Genomic DNA, 14747 nt, shown 5'->3' with positions numbered 1-14747 from the left:
TTCACCTCACTGATCTGGAGAATAAAGGACACAGTCACATACCCCACTCAGTGTAACACCTTTCCAAAAGCTGTTATTTGAGTTTGTCCACTGTGTTGTGTGGTGGCTGAAATTAAAATAGTGCAGTACACTATTTTGTGGAGATAACCTCTTGTCTATTGTCAACTGACTTACTAACCAACAGGGTGTATGTTGGTGTATGTTCAAAAAGTTCTGGGACACTGTGAAGTCCATGGAGAACAAGAGCACCTCCTCCCAGCTGCCCACTGCACTGAGGCTAGGTAACACGGTCACCACCGATAAATCCATGATTATCGAAAACTTCAATAAGCATTTCTCAACGGCTGGCCATGCCTTTCGCCTGGCTACTCCAACCTCGGCCAACAGCTCCGCCGCCCCCCCCGCAGCTCCTCGCCCAAGCCTCTCCAGGTTCTCCTTTTCCCAAATCCAGATAGCAGATGTTCTGAAAGAGCTGCAAAACCTGGACCCGTACAAATCAGCTGGGCTTGACAATCTGGACCCTCTATTTCTGAAACTATCCGCCACCATTGTCGCAACCCCTATTACCAGCCTGTTCAACCTCTCTTTCATATCGTCTGAGATCCCCAAGGATTGGAAAGCTGCCGCAGTCATCCCCCTCTTCAAAGGGGGAGACACCCTGGACCCAAACTGTTACAGACCCATATCCATCCTGCCCTGCCTATCTAAGGGCTTCGAAAGCCAAGTCAACAAACAGGTCACTGACCATCTCGAATCCCACCGTACCTTCTCCGCTGTGCAATCTGGTTTCCGAGCCGGTCACGGGTGCACCTCAGCCACACTCAAGGTACTAAACGATATCATAACCGCCATCGATAAAAGACAGTACTGTGCAGCCGTCTTCATCGACCTTGCCAAGGCTTTCGACTCTGTCAATCACCATATTCTTATCGGCAGACTCAGTAGCCTCGGTTTTTCGGATGACTGCCTTGCCTGGTTCACCAATTACTTTGCAGACAGGGTTCAGTGTGTCAAATCGGAGGGCATGCTGTCCGGTCCTCTGGCAGTCTCTATGGGGGTGCCACAGGGTTCAATTCTCGGGCCGACTCTTTTCTCTGTATATATCAATGATGTTGCTCTTGCTGCGGGCGATTCCCTGATCCACCTCTACGCAGACGACACCATTCTATATACTTTCGGCCCGTCATTGGACACTGTGCTATCTAACCTCCAAACAAGCTTCAATGCCATACAACACTCCTTCCGTGGCCTCCAACTGCTCTTAAACGCTAGTAAAACCAAATGCATGCTTTTCAACCGATCGCTGCCTGCACCCGCATGCCTGACTAGCATCACCACCCTGGATGGTTCCGACCTGGAATATGTGGACATCTATAAGTACCTAGGTGTCTGGCTAGACTGCAAACTCTCCTTCCAGACTCATATCAAACATCTCCAATCGAAAATCAAATCAAGAGTCGGCTTTCTATTCCGCAACAAAGCCTCCTTCACTCACGCCGCCAAGCTTACCCTAGTAAAACTGACTATCGATCCTCGACTTCGGCGATGTCATCTACAAAATGGCTTCCAACACCCTACTCAGCAAACTGGATGCAGTCTATCACAGTGCCATCCGTTTTGTCACTAAAGCACCTTATACCACCCACCACTGCGACTTGTATGCTCTAGTCGGCTGGCCCTCGCTACATATTCGTCGCCAGACCCACTGGCTCCAGGTCATCTACAAGTCCATGCTAGGTAAAGCTCCGCCTTATCTCAGTTCACTGGTCACGATGGCAACACCCATCCGTAGCATGCGCTCCAGCAGGTGTATCTCACTGATCATCCCTAAAGCCAACACCTCATATGGCCGCCTTTCGTTCCAGTACTCTGCTGCCTGTGACTGGAACGAATTGCAAAAATCGCTGAAGTTGGAGACTTTTATCTCCCTCACCAACTTCAAACATCAGCTATCTGAGCAGCTAACCGATCGCTGCAGATTTACATAGTCTATTGGTAAATAGCCCACCCATTTTCACCTACCTCATCCCCACACTGTTTTTATTTATTTACTTTTCTGCTCTTTTGCACACCAATATCTCTACCTGTACATGACCATCTGATCATTTATCACTCCAGTGTTAATCTGCAAAATTGTAATTATTCGCCTACCTCCTCATGCCTTTTGCACACATTGTATATAGACTCCCCCTTTGTTTTCTACTGTGTTATTGACTTGTTAATTGTTTACTCCATGTGTAACTCTGTGTTGTCTGCTCACACTGCTATGCTTTATCTTGGCCAGGTCGCAGTTGCAAATGAGAACTTGTTCTCAACTAGCCTACCTGGTTAAATAAAGGTGAAATAAAAATTAAATAAATAAAAATGTTTGGCTGAGCCTGGTGGGTACTGTAGTTTACCCACCTGGAGGGAGAGAAGGAAGTGGAGAGGGCTGTAGATTTCGGTGAAAGCACATAGTTCCTCTGGGGCAGGGGGAGGCATTGGGGTCCAGTCTCTGCCAGAACTCTGAAAAAAATCCATTAGAGAGGAAGATGAACACAGGAACTCAGTTGGCAAACTGACAGAAAGCCATGTGGTCATGGCCCTATGTAGTACTGTGTACCTCCCATAGTCTGTTCTGGACTTGGGGACTGTGTAGAGACCTCTATTGGCATGTGTTGTGGGGTATACATGGGTTTCCTAGCTGTGTGCTATTAGTTTAGAAAAACAGCTCGGTGCATTCAACATGTCAAATACAGGCAGTGATGAAGTCAATCTCTCCTCCACTTTGAGCCAGGAGAGATTGACATGCATATTATTAATGTTAGCTCTCTGTGCACATTTAAGGGCCAGCCGTGCTGCACTGTTCTGGCATCTGACCACACAACTGGACAGTAGTCCAGGTGCGGGAAAACAAGGGCCTGTAGGACCTGCCTTGTTCATAGCATTGTTAAGAATTCAGAGTAGTGCTTTATTATGGACAGACCTCCCCATCTTAGCTACTATTGCATCAATGTATTTAGTCCATGACAGTTTACAATCCAGGGTTACTCCAAGCAGTTTAGTCTCCTGAACATGCACAATTTCCATATTATTCATTAGAAGATTTAATTGAGGTTTAGGGTTTAGTGAATGATTTGTCCCAAATACATTGCTTTTAGTTTTTGAAATATTTAGGGCTTATTTCTTGCCACCCATTCTGAAACAGACTGCAGCTCTATGTTAAGTGCTGCAGTGATTTCACTTCAGCTGATGTGTATAGTGTTGAGTAATCAGCATAAATAGACACAAAGGCTTTACTCAGAGTACTCATTAGTAAAGATTGGAAAAAGTAAGGGGCCTAGACAGCTACCCTGGGGAATGCCTGACTCTACCTGGATTATGTTATAGAGTCTTCCATTAAAGAACACTCTCTGTGTTCTGTTACACAGGTAACTCTCAATCCACAATATATATATATATATATATATATATATATATATTCTACCTTTATTTAACTAGGCAAGTCAGTGAAGAACAAATTCTTATTTACAATGACGGCTTAGGAACAGTGGGTTAACTGCCTTGTTCAGGGGCAGAATGACAGATTTTGGCCTTGATCTAGCAACCTTTCGGTTACTGGCCCAACTCTCTAACCACTAGGCTACCTGCCGCCCCTGTAGCAGGGGATGTAAAGCCATATCACATACATTTTTCCAGTAGCAGATTATGATCAATAATGTCATAGGCTGCACAGAAGTCTTACAAAACAACTCTCACAATCTTTTTATTATACCTTTCTCTCAGCCAATCATCAGTCATTTGTGTGTGTGCCGTGCCGTACATGTTGAATGCCCTTCCCTATAAACTTGTGTAAAATCTGTTGTTCATTTGTTTATTGTGAAATAACATTGTATCTGGTCAAGCACAATTATTTCCTAAAGTTTACTAAGGGTCGGTAACAGGCTGATTGGTCGGCTGTTTGAACCAGTAAAGAGTGCTATGCTATTTTTGGGAACGGAATGACTTTTTCTTCCCTCCAGGCCTGAGGGCACACAATTTCCTGTAGGCTTAGATTGAAGAGATGGCAAATAGGAGTGGCAGTATTGTCTGCTATCATCCTCAGTAATTTTCCATCCAATTTGTCAGACCCAGGTGGCTCGCCATTATTGATAGACAACAACATTTTTCACCTCTTCCATACTCACTTTACGGAATTCAAAATTACAATGCTTGTCTTTCATAATTTTGTCAGTTATATAGGTTCAGAACTTGTTGTTGGCTTGTCATGCCTAAGTTTGCTACCCTTGTCAATGAAAAAATCATTAAAGTAGTAGGCAATATCAGTGGGTTTTGTGATGAATTAGACATCTGATCCAATGAATGATGGAGCCAGGTTTGCCTTTTTTCCCAACATTTCCTTTAAGTTGCTCCAAAGCTTTTACTATCATTCTTTATATCAATTATCTTGTTTCATAATACAGTTTCTTCTTCTTTTTGTTCAGTTTAGTCAGATGATTTCTACATTTACCGTATGTTAGCCAATCAGCTGTGCAGCCAGACTTACATGTATCTCAGCTTGGATGTTGGCACACCACCTCAAGCTCAACCTCGACAAGACAGAAGCTGCTCTTCCTCCTGGGGAAGGCCTGCCTGCTCCAAGACCTCTCCATCACGGTTGACAACTCCATGGTGTCCCCATCCCAGAGTACAAAGAACCTTGGCGTAACCCTGGACATCACCTTGACTTAACCCTGGACATCACCTTGACGTTCTCTGCAAACATAAAAGCAGTGACTCGCTCCTGCAGGTTCATGCTCTACAACAGTGGTTTCCAAATGTTTTATAGTCCCGTACCCCTTCAAACATTCAACCTCCAGCTGCGTACCTCCTCTAGCAAGAGGGTCAGCGTACTCTCAAATGTTGTTTGTTGCCATTATTGTAAGTCTGCCACACACACACTATATGATACATTTATTAAACATAAGAATGAGTGTGAGTTTGTCACAACCAGGCTCTTATAGGACCAGGGCACAAAAAAATAATAATAATAATAATCAATTATTTTGCTCTTTATCAAATCATAGTTTATTTGTCACATGCGCCGAATACAACAGGGGTAGTAGACCTTACAGTGAAATGCTTACTTACAGGCTCTAACCAATAGTGCAAAAAGGTAATAGGTGAACAATAGGTAAGAAAATAAAAGTAAAGAAATAAAACAACAGTAAAAAAAAAAAGTGAAAAATAAAGGTAGCGAGGCTACATACAGACACCGGTTAGTTGGGCTGATTGAGGTAGTATGTACATATAGATATGGTTAAAGTGACTATGCACATATGATGAACAAAGAGTAGCAGTAGCGTAAAAGAGGGGTTGGTGGGTGGCGGGACACAATGCAGATAGCCCGGTTAGCCAATGTGCGGGAGTACTGGTTGGTCAGCCCAATTGAGGTAGTATGTACATGAATGTATAGTTATAGTGACTATGCATATATGATAAACAGAGAGTATCAGCAGCGTAAAAGAGGGGTTGGGGGAGGCACACAATGCATATAGTCTGGGTAGCCATTTGATTACATGTTCAGGAGTCTAATGGCTTGGGGGTAAAAACTGTTGAGAAGCCTTTTTGTCCTAGACTTGGCACTCCGGTACTGCTTTCCATGCAGTAGTAGAGAGAACAGTCTATGACTGGGGTGGCTGGGGTCTTTGACAATTTTTAGGGCCTTCCTCTGACACCGCCTGGTGTAGAGGTCCTGGATGGCAGGCAGCTTAGCCCCAGTGATGTACTGGGCCGTACGCACTACCCTCTGTAGTGCCTTGCGGTCGGAAGCCGAGCAATTGATGGAAAGACCAAATTATGGAAAGACCTGTGTGTTGTCAGAGAAGAGCTCCAACTTCATGGCCTCAATTTTGTCCCGCACATTGAATATAGTTGCAGAAAGTCCCTGTAATCCTAGATTCAGATCATTCAGGCGAGAAAAAACATCACCCAGACAGGCCAGTCGTGTGTGAAACTCATCATCATGCAAGCGGTCAGACAAGTGAAAATTATGGTCAGTAAAGAAAACTTTAAGCTCTCTCTCTCAATTAAAAAAAAACGTGTCAATCTTTTGCCCCTTGATAAGCACATTTCTGTATATTGTAAAAGCGTGACATGGTCGCTGCCCATATCATTGCATAGTGCAGAAAATACACAAGAGTTCAGGGGCCTTGCTTTAACTAAGTTAACCATTTTCACTGTAGTGTCCAAAACATCTTTCAAGCTGTCAGGCATTCCCTTGGCAGCAAGAGCCTGCTTGGGGGGGGTTGCATTGTACCCAAGTGGCGTCGGGAGCAACTGCTTGCAAGTGCATTACCACTCCACTATGTCTCCCTGTCATGGGTTTTGCTCTATGAGTACAGATACCAACACATCTTGACCACCAAAGTCCATTTCATGTCACAATGTCCAGTACTTTAAACAATCCTCTCCTGTTGTCCTGGTTTCCAGTGGTTTGCAGAAGAGGATGTCTTCCTTAATTGACCCCCAGAAGCGGTCTTCTGGTCAGACTCTGGGGACAGGCACATCGCGCACCACTCCCTAGCATACTTCTCGCCAATTTCCAGTCTCTTGACAACAAGGTTGATGAAATCCGAGCAAGGGTAGCATTCCAGAGGGACATCAGAGACTGTAACGTTCTTTGCTTCACGAAAACATGGCTCACTAAAGAGACGCTATCGGAGTCGGGGCAGCCAGCTGGTTTCTCCATGCATCGCGTACAGAAACAAACATCTTTCTGGTATGAAGAGGGGCGGGGGCGTATGCTTTATGGTGAACGAGACGTGGTGTGGTCACAACAACATACAGGAACTCAAGTCCTTCTGTTCACCTGATTTAGAATTCCTCACAATCAAATGTCGACCGCATTATCTACCAAGGGAATTCTCTTCGATTATAATCACAGCCGTATATATTCCCCCCCAAGCAGACACATCGATGGCTCTGAAAAAACTTTATTTGACTCTTTGCAAACTGGAATCCACATATCCTGAGGCTGCATTCATTGTAGCTAGGGATTTTAACAAGGCTAATCTGAAAACAAGACTCCCTAAATTGTATCAGCATATCGATTGCGCAACCAGGGCTGGTAAAACCTTAGAATAGCAATGATCCAACTTCGGCGACGCATATAAGGCCCCTCCTTTCGGAAAAGCTGACCATGACTCCATTTTGTTGCTCCCTGTCTACAGACAGAAGCTAAAACAAGAAGCTCCCACGCTGAGGTCTGTTCAACGCTGGTACGACCAATATGATTCCACGCTCCAAGACTGCTTCCATCACGTGGACTGGGATATGTTTCGTCTTGCGTCAAACAACAACATTGACGAATACGCTGATTCGGTGAGCGAGTTCATTAGAACGTGCGTTGAAGATGTCGTTCCCATAGCAATGATTAAATCATTCCCAAACCTGAAACCGTGGATTGATGACAGCATTCGTGTGAAACTGAAAGCTCGAACCACTGCTTTTAATCAGGGCAAGGTGACCGGAAACATGACCGAATACAAAAAGTGTAGCTATTCCCTCCGCAAGGCAATCAAACAAGCTAAGCGTCAGTATAGAGACAAAGTAGAATCGCAATTCAACGGCTCAGACACAAGAGGTATGTGGCAGGGTCTACAGTCAATCACGGATTACAAAAAGAAAACCAGCCCAGTCACGGACCAGGATGTCTTGCTCCCAGGCAGACTAAATAACTTTTTTGCCCGCTTTGAGGACAATACAGTGCCACTGACATGGCCCGCAACCAAAACATGCGGACTCTCCTTCACTGCAGCCGAGGTGAGTAAAATATTTAAACGTGTTAACCCTCGCAAGGCTGCAGGCTCAGACGGCATCCCCAGCCGCGCCCTCAGAGCATGCGCAGACCAGCTGGCTGGTGTGTTTACGGACATATTCAATCAATCCTTATCCCAGTCTGCTGTTCCCACATGCTTCAAGAGGGCCACCATCGTTCCTGTTCCCAAGAAAGCTAAGGTACCTGAGCTAAACGACTACCGCCCCGTAGCACTCACTTCCGTCATCATGAAGTACTTTGAGAGACTAGTCAAGGACCATATCACCTCCACCCTACCTGACACCCTAGACCCACTCCAATTTGCTTACCGCCCAAATAGGTCCACAGACGATGCAATCTCAACCACACTGCCCTAACCCATCTGGACAAGAGGAATACCTATGTGAGAATGCTGTTCATCGACTACAGCTCAGCATTTAACACCATAGTACCCTCCAAACTCGTCATCAAGCTCGAGACCCTGGGTCTCGAGCAACTGGGCAACTGGGTACTGGACTTCCTGACGGGCCGCCCCTAGGTGGTGAGGGTAGGTAACAACATCTCCACCCCGCTGATCCTCAACACTGGGGCCCCACAAGGGTGCGTTCTGAGCCCTCTCCTGTACTCCCTGTTCACCCACGACTGCGTGGCCACGCACGCCTCCAACTCAATCATCAAGTTTGCGGACGACACAACAGTGGTAGGCTTGATTACCAACAACGACGAGACGGCCTACAGGGAGGAGGTGAGGGCCCTCGGAGTGTGGTGTCAGGAAAATAACCTCACACTCAACGTCAACAAAACTAAGGAGATGATTGTGGACTTCAGGAAACAGCAGAGGGAACACCCCTCTATCCACATCGGTGGGACAGTAGTGGAGAGGGTAGTAAGTTTTAAGTTCCTCGGCGTACACATCACAGACAAACTGAATTGGTCCACCCACACAGACAGCATCGTGAAGAAGGCGCAGCAGCGCCTCTTCAACCTCAGGAGGCTGAAGAAATTTGGCTTGTCACCAAAAGCACTCACAAACTTCTACAGATGCACAATCGAGAGCATCCTGTCGGGCTGTATCACCGCCTGGTACGGCAACTGCTCCGCCCACAACCGTAAGACTCTCCAGAGGGTAGTGAGGTCTGCACAACGCATCACCGGGGGCAAACTACCTGCCCTCCAGGACACCTACACCACCCGATGTCACAGGAAGGCCATAAAGATCATCAAGGACAACAACCACCCGAGCCACTGCCTGTTCACCCCGCTATCATCCAGAAGGCGAGGTCAGTACAGGTGCATCAAAGCTGGGACCGAGAGACTGAAAACAGGTCAGACACAGAGGTTAAAGGTCAAATGTGTATTTGAAGCAAAAGTCTTTGCTATGGGTTCTGCTCTTGACTTGGGTTGATATTCACACTAGGTTTATAATGGGTTATCAGTATTGATTCCCTTTATTTGACTATTTAAATGTTATTCTACATTATAGATTTCTGTTGCTGATTTTCTAAAAGTGCTGTTGTGTTCTGAGTATAAACACTATTCTTCATGGCCTATGTGTGTAGGTGGTGCAGGTGACCTTCAGGGAATGGATTCCTCTAGACTGAAGAGGGCACTTACATAGAGACAGCGTCAGCAATGGGTAAATAAGTTAAAGGCCTTGGTTTGTTTATTTAAGACCTTTAAAGTTGTTACCACAAGCACTGTTATTAAAGCATTTTACCCCCTGTTATTATTCATCTCTCATATTCAGACATCCATCCATGTACGGTGTGCTTTTGCTTCCGATTCGAACAAAGTCTAAATAAACTGGGATATCAATAGGAAGTGCTGTGGTTTTTGAGCAAACATTTACATATTATAAATTGATCCAACTAAATATGAAGGTCAAACAGAGTGGGATTTCATCCATCCTGTGAGTGATAACGATGTTAGTAGAGGACAACACTGAACTGGATAAATATGTGTTCAGTTACAGCTTGATGTCATGTTGGGGCCTCCATGCCTTCTAGTAGTATTCATTCCTCTGACAGCTGTATGTCTGCCAAACTGCAAAAGAAAGGACTATATGTCACACAGAGAACATACTACTGTTTAAACACTACTAGCCACCAGCATTACATAGGCATTACTACTTTATTATTGGATAGCAACTCCCAGAGTTTTACATTTACCACGAGAGCAGTCTGCTTTGGTGACATAGTAGTAATGTAAGTTGTAGAGCTTCTTTTTTTCTTTTTTTAAACACACATACACTACATGTCTGATAACATGTCCGATAATGGACTCATTACAGGCAAAGCCAGGGGTTTCCCTCTGTCTATGGGATGTAGATGTGTATCACCTGGATAAGCCCTAATGTGCCACGGTGCAACTTCAGCTGTACCGTCCATGAGGAGGATGAGGGGAAAGGGGATTGGTTTAGAGGAAAGTCTTACTGAAGGCAATATGCAGTCCAAGGCTACAGCCATGGTAGAGGTAGAAGATGGGAAAAGTGGAGCACTATTGGGAAACGTGATTAAAAAAACAACACAAAACTACTAATTGTACAATCTTATTCTCCATCTTTATTTTAAAGTATAACACATCAGCAAAAACAAGTAAAAGTAGAAAAATGTTTCAGCAAAATGTGAGCATAATTTGTGTGGTTTCACAATGCAGGCTAATCGTGCACCTCATTTCCCATCTCTCAGACCACTCCGGGTACCTCCGGCATAGTTGACGGACCTGAAATTAGAGAAGGCAGACGTCATCATTTACCAAAAATTCCCAAGGCATCAGACAGTATACAGAGCAGTATTGTCAAAACGTATACTCGTACTTTTGGAATCCCAGGCCTCGTACCTTGTCTGTGGCCACGCCTCCTCATCGGCCCATCTGACCGTGAAACACCACCTGAGGGGCATCCAGGGGGGGTTTGGGCACCCCGTATTTTGCCTGGAACTCAGCAGGGTCCAGCGCTAGGGCACTAGGGCACTCTCCACTGTATCAACTAGGAGAGGAGACACAGGAAGTTTACAATACGGCTCAATTTACAATAAAATAAATATACCAAAATAGCTGGCTCAGTGACAAAAACAATAAATCAATCCTGTTTAGCAAATTTTGGGCTGAATTATACCCATGTGAATTGGGGTTCATTATTTTTCCAAAGGTTTGGACTCCGGACAAGCAAATCCCAATTGGAGCTGAGAGTGTAACTCAACTCAAGGACTCCGACTGAAGCTCACCTGGAATATGGATTGATCCTGGAATGTGTCTACCTCCTCTTTGGTCCGTACATCAACCTTCTGGGCAGTTGTTCTTGGCCAGAAGGGCCTTGAGGTCAGAGTAGGAGATATCCTTATCTGTGGAGAAGTCAATTTGCTACATGCAACACAATGATGTCAAGGCTATATTTAGCCTAGTGCAAACTTAACATACATGATTTACAACTACCTTCATGCTGCTTCCTGGCACTGGCCATAACATTTCTTTGCGGAAATAAATGTGTAAGAAAATAAAAAAGTATTCTACAACTGAGTCAGACAGTGAGATTGCAGAAATTGCCCCAAAAAAAGACAGTAGAAAAGTTGAGTAATTGCATGATAGCACACAACCAGCCACTTTCAAAGCACACATTGCCTATCAAATCCAAATATCCATCCCTAACTAGAACATTTTCCGACAAGAGAGAACGGCAAAAGGGGGCGGAGTTGCAATCTACCACAGAGATAGCCTGCAGAGTTCTGTCTTTCTATCCAGGTCTGTGGCCAAACAATTTGAGTTTCTACTTTTAAAAAGCCACCTTTCCAGAAACAAGTCTCTCACCGTTGCCACTTGCTACAGACCACCTTCTGCCCCCAGCTGTGCCCTGGACACCATATGTGAACTGATTGCCCCCCATCTATCTTCAGAGCTTGTGCTGATCACTGCCTTATTGCTTGCGTCCGTAATGGGTCTGCGGTCAAACGACCACCCGTTATCACTGTCAAACGCTCCCAAACACTTCACCGAGCAGACCTTTCTAACCGACCTGGCCCGGGTATCCTGGAAGGATATTGACCTCATTACATCAGTAGAAGATGCCTGGTTATTCTTTAAAAGTGCTTTCCTCACAATCTTAAATAAGCATGCCTCATTCAAAAATTTTGAACCAGGAACAGATATAGCCCGTGGTTCACTCCAGACCTGACTGCCCTTGACCAGCACAAAAACATCCTGTGGCATACTGCATTATTTTTATTTTTTATTTTTTTTATTTCACCTTTATTTAACCAGGTAGGCTAGTTGAGAACAAGTTCTCATTTGCAACTGCGACCTGGCCAAGATAAAGCATAGCAGTGTGAGCAGACAACAAAGAGTTACACATGGAGTAAACAATTAACAAGTCAATAACACAGTAGAAAACAAAGGGGGAGTCTATATACAATGTGTGCAAAAGGCATGAGGAGGTAGGCAAATAATTACAATTTTGCAGCATCGAATAGCCCCCGCGATATGCAACTTTTCAGGGAAGTTAGGAACCAATATACACAGGCAGTTAGGAAAGCAAAGGCTAGCTTTTTCAAACAGAAATTTGCATCCTGCAGCACAAACTCCAAAAAGTTATGGGACACTGTAAAGTCCATGGAGAATAAGTGCACCTCCTCCCAGCTGCCCACTGCACTGAGGCTAGGAAACACTGTCATCACCGATAAATCCACAATAATTGAGAATTTCAAGAAGCATTTTTCTACGGCTGGCCATGCTTTCCACCTGGCCACCCCTACCCTGTCAACAGCCCTGTACCCCCCATTTCTCCTTCACCTAAATCCAGATAGCTGATGTTCTGAAAAAGCTGCAAAATCTGGACCCCTACAAATCAGCCGGGCTAGACAATCTGGACCCTTTCTTCCTAAAATTATCAGCCAAATGTTTTGCAACCCTAATTACTAGCCTGTTCAACCTCTCTTTCGTATTGTCTGATATCCCCAAAAATTGGAACGCTGCCGCGGTCATCCTCCTCTTCAAAGGGGGTGACACTCTAAACCCAAACTACTACAGACCTATATCTATCCTTTCTAAGGTCTTTGAAAGCCAAGTTAACAAACAGATCACCGACCATTTTGAATCCCACCGTACCTTCTCCGCTATGCAATCTGGTTTCCGAGTTGGTCATGGGTGCACCTCAGCCACGTTCAAGGTCCTAAACGATATCATAACTGCCATCGATAAGAGAGAATACTGTATTCATCGACTTGGCCAAGGCCTTCGACTCTGTCAATCACCACATTTTTATCGGCAGACTCAACAGCCTAGGTTTCTCAAATGACTGCCTCGCCTGGTTCATCAACTATTTCTCAGACAGGGTCCAGTGTGTCAAATCGGAGGACCTGTTGTCCGGACCTCTGGCAGTCTCTATGGGGGTGCCACAGGGTTCCATTCTCGGGCCGAATCTTTTCTCTGAATACATCAATGATGTCGCTCTTGCTGCTGGTGATTCTCTGATCCACCTCTACGCAGATGACACCATTCTGTATACATCTGGCCCTTCTTTGGACACTGTGTTAACTACCCTCCAGACGAGCTTCAATGCCATACAATTCTCCTTCCGTAGCCTCCAACTGCTCTTAAATGCAAGTAAAACTAAATGCATGCTCTTCAACTGATCCCTGCCTGCACCTGCCCGCCCATCCAGCATCACTACTCTGGATGGTTCTGACTTAAGTATTTGTAATTGTCCACATATTCTAGGTGTCTGGTTAGACTGTAGACTCTCCTCCCAGACTCACATTAAGCATCTCCAATCCAAAATTTAATCTAGAATCGGCTTCCTATTTTGCAACAAAGCATCCTTCACTCATGCTGCCAAACATACCCTCGTAAAACTGACTATCCTGCCGATCCTTGACTTCAGCGATGTCATTTACAAAATAGCCTCCAACACTCTACTTGGCAAATTGGATGCAGTCTATCACAGTCCCATCTGTTTTGTCACTAAAGCCCCATATACTACCCACCACTGCGACCTGTATGCTCTCGTTGGCTGGCCCTCGGTTCATATTTGTCGCCAAACCCTCTGGCTCCAGGTCATCTATACGTCTTTGCTAGTTAAAGCTCCGCCTTATCTCAGCTCACTGGTCACCATAGCAGCACGCGCTCCAGCAGGTATATTTCACTGGTCACTCCCAAAGCCAATTCCTCCTTTGGCTGCCTTTCCTTCCAGTTCTCTGCTGCAATGACTGGAACGAATTACACATTTAAAAAAATAATAATAATTCACTGAAGCTGGAGACTCATATCTCCCTCACTAACTTTAAGCACCAACTGTCAGAGCAGCTCACAGATCACTGCACATATCCCATCTGTAAATAGCCCATTTAACTACCTCATCCCATACCGTTATTTTTTTTTGGCTCCTTTGCACCCCAGTATCTCTACTTGCACATTCATCTTCTGCACATCTATCACTCCAATGTTCATTTGCTAAATTTTAATTACTTCTCCACTATGGCCTGTTTATTCCCTTACCTCCCTTATCTCACCTCATTTGCACACACTGTACATAGACTTATTTTCTATTGTGTTATTGACTGTATGTTTGTTTGTTCCATGTGTAACTCTGTGTTGTTGTTTGTGTCGCACTGCTTTGCTTTATCTTGGCCAGGTCACAGTTGTAAATGAGAACTCGTTCTCAACTAGCCTACCTGGTTAATAAAGTTTAATAAAGGTGAAATAAAAAATAAAAAAATAAACCTGACAAAATCAATGATTGACATTTGATCCAATGTACTGTCGTATTATGGCTCACAGAGACAGATGATCAAGCGGCGCTGCGAACTGCACGAAGAAGGTAAATGCAGAATACAGTCGTAGAATACGCACTTACCTGAGTTTGCCATCTTGTTTATCGGTGCCCATTTGAATGGAATCTTCTCATGTAGTACTGTATTTCCTCATTCGTTCCATGTTGATTGTTTGAGCGGTAATCATTGGACGACATTCTTAAAAAAGA

The 14747-nt window shown here is 44.7% G+C and overlaps 1 pseudogene; it reads right to left on the bottom strand.

The window, feature by feature from the left end:
• Positions 1-10446: 10446 nt before the first annotated feature.
• On the bottom strand, positions 10447-14634 carry LOC109880730 (thiosulfate:glutathione sulfurtransferase-like; annotated as a pseudogene).
• Between the last annotated feature and the right edge of the window lie 113 nt (positions 14635-14747).

Source organism: Oncorhynchus kisutch, linkage group LG15 (genome assembly GCF_002021735.2).
Source record: "Oncorhynchus kisutch isolate 150728-3 linkage group LG15, Okis_V2, whole genome shotgun sequence".
Classification (NCBI taxonomy): Eukaryota; Metazoa; Chordata; class Actinopteri; order Salmoniformes; family Salmonidae; genus Oncorhynchus; species Oncorhynchus kisutch.
Note: the sequence above shows the minus strand (reverse complement) of the source record. Positions and strands in the feature narration are given on the sequence as shown.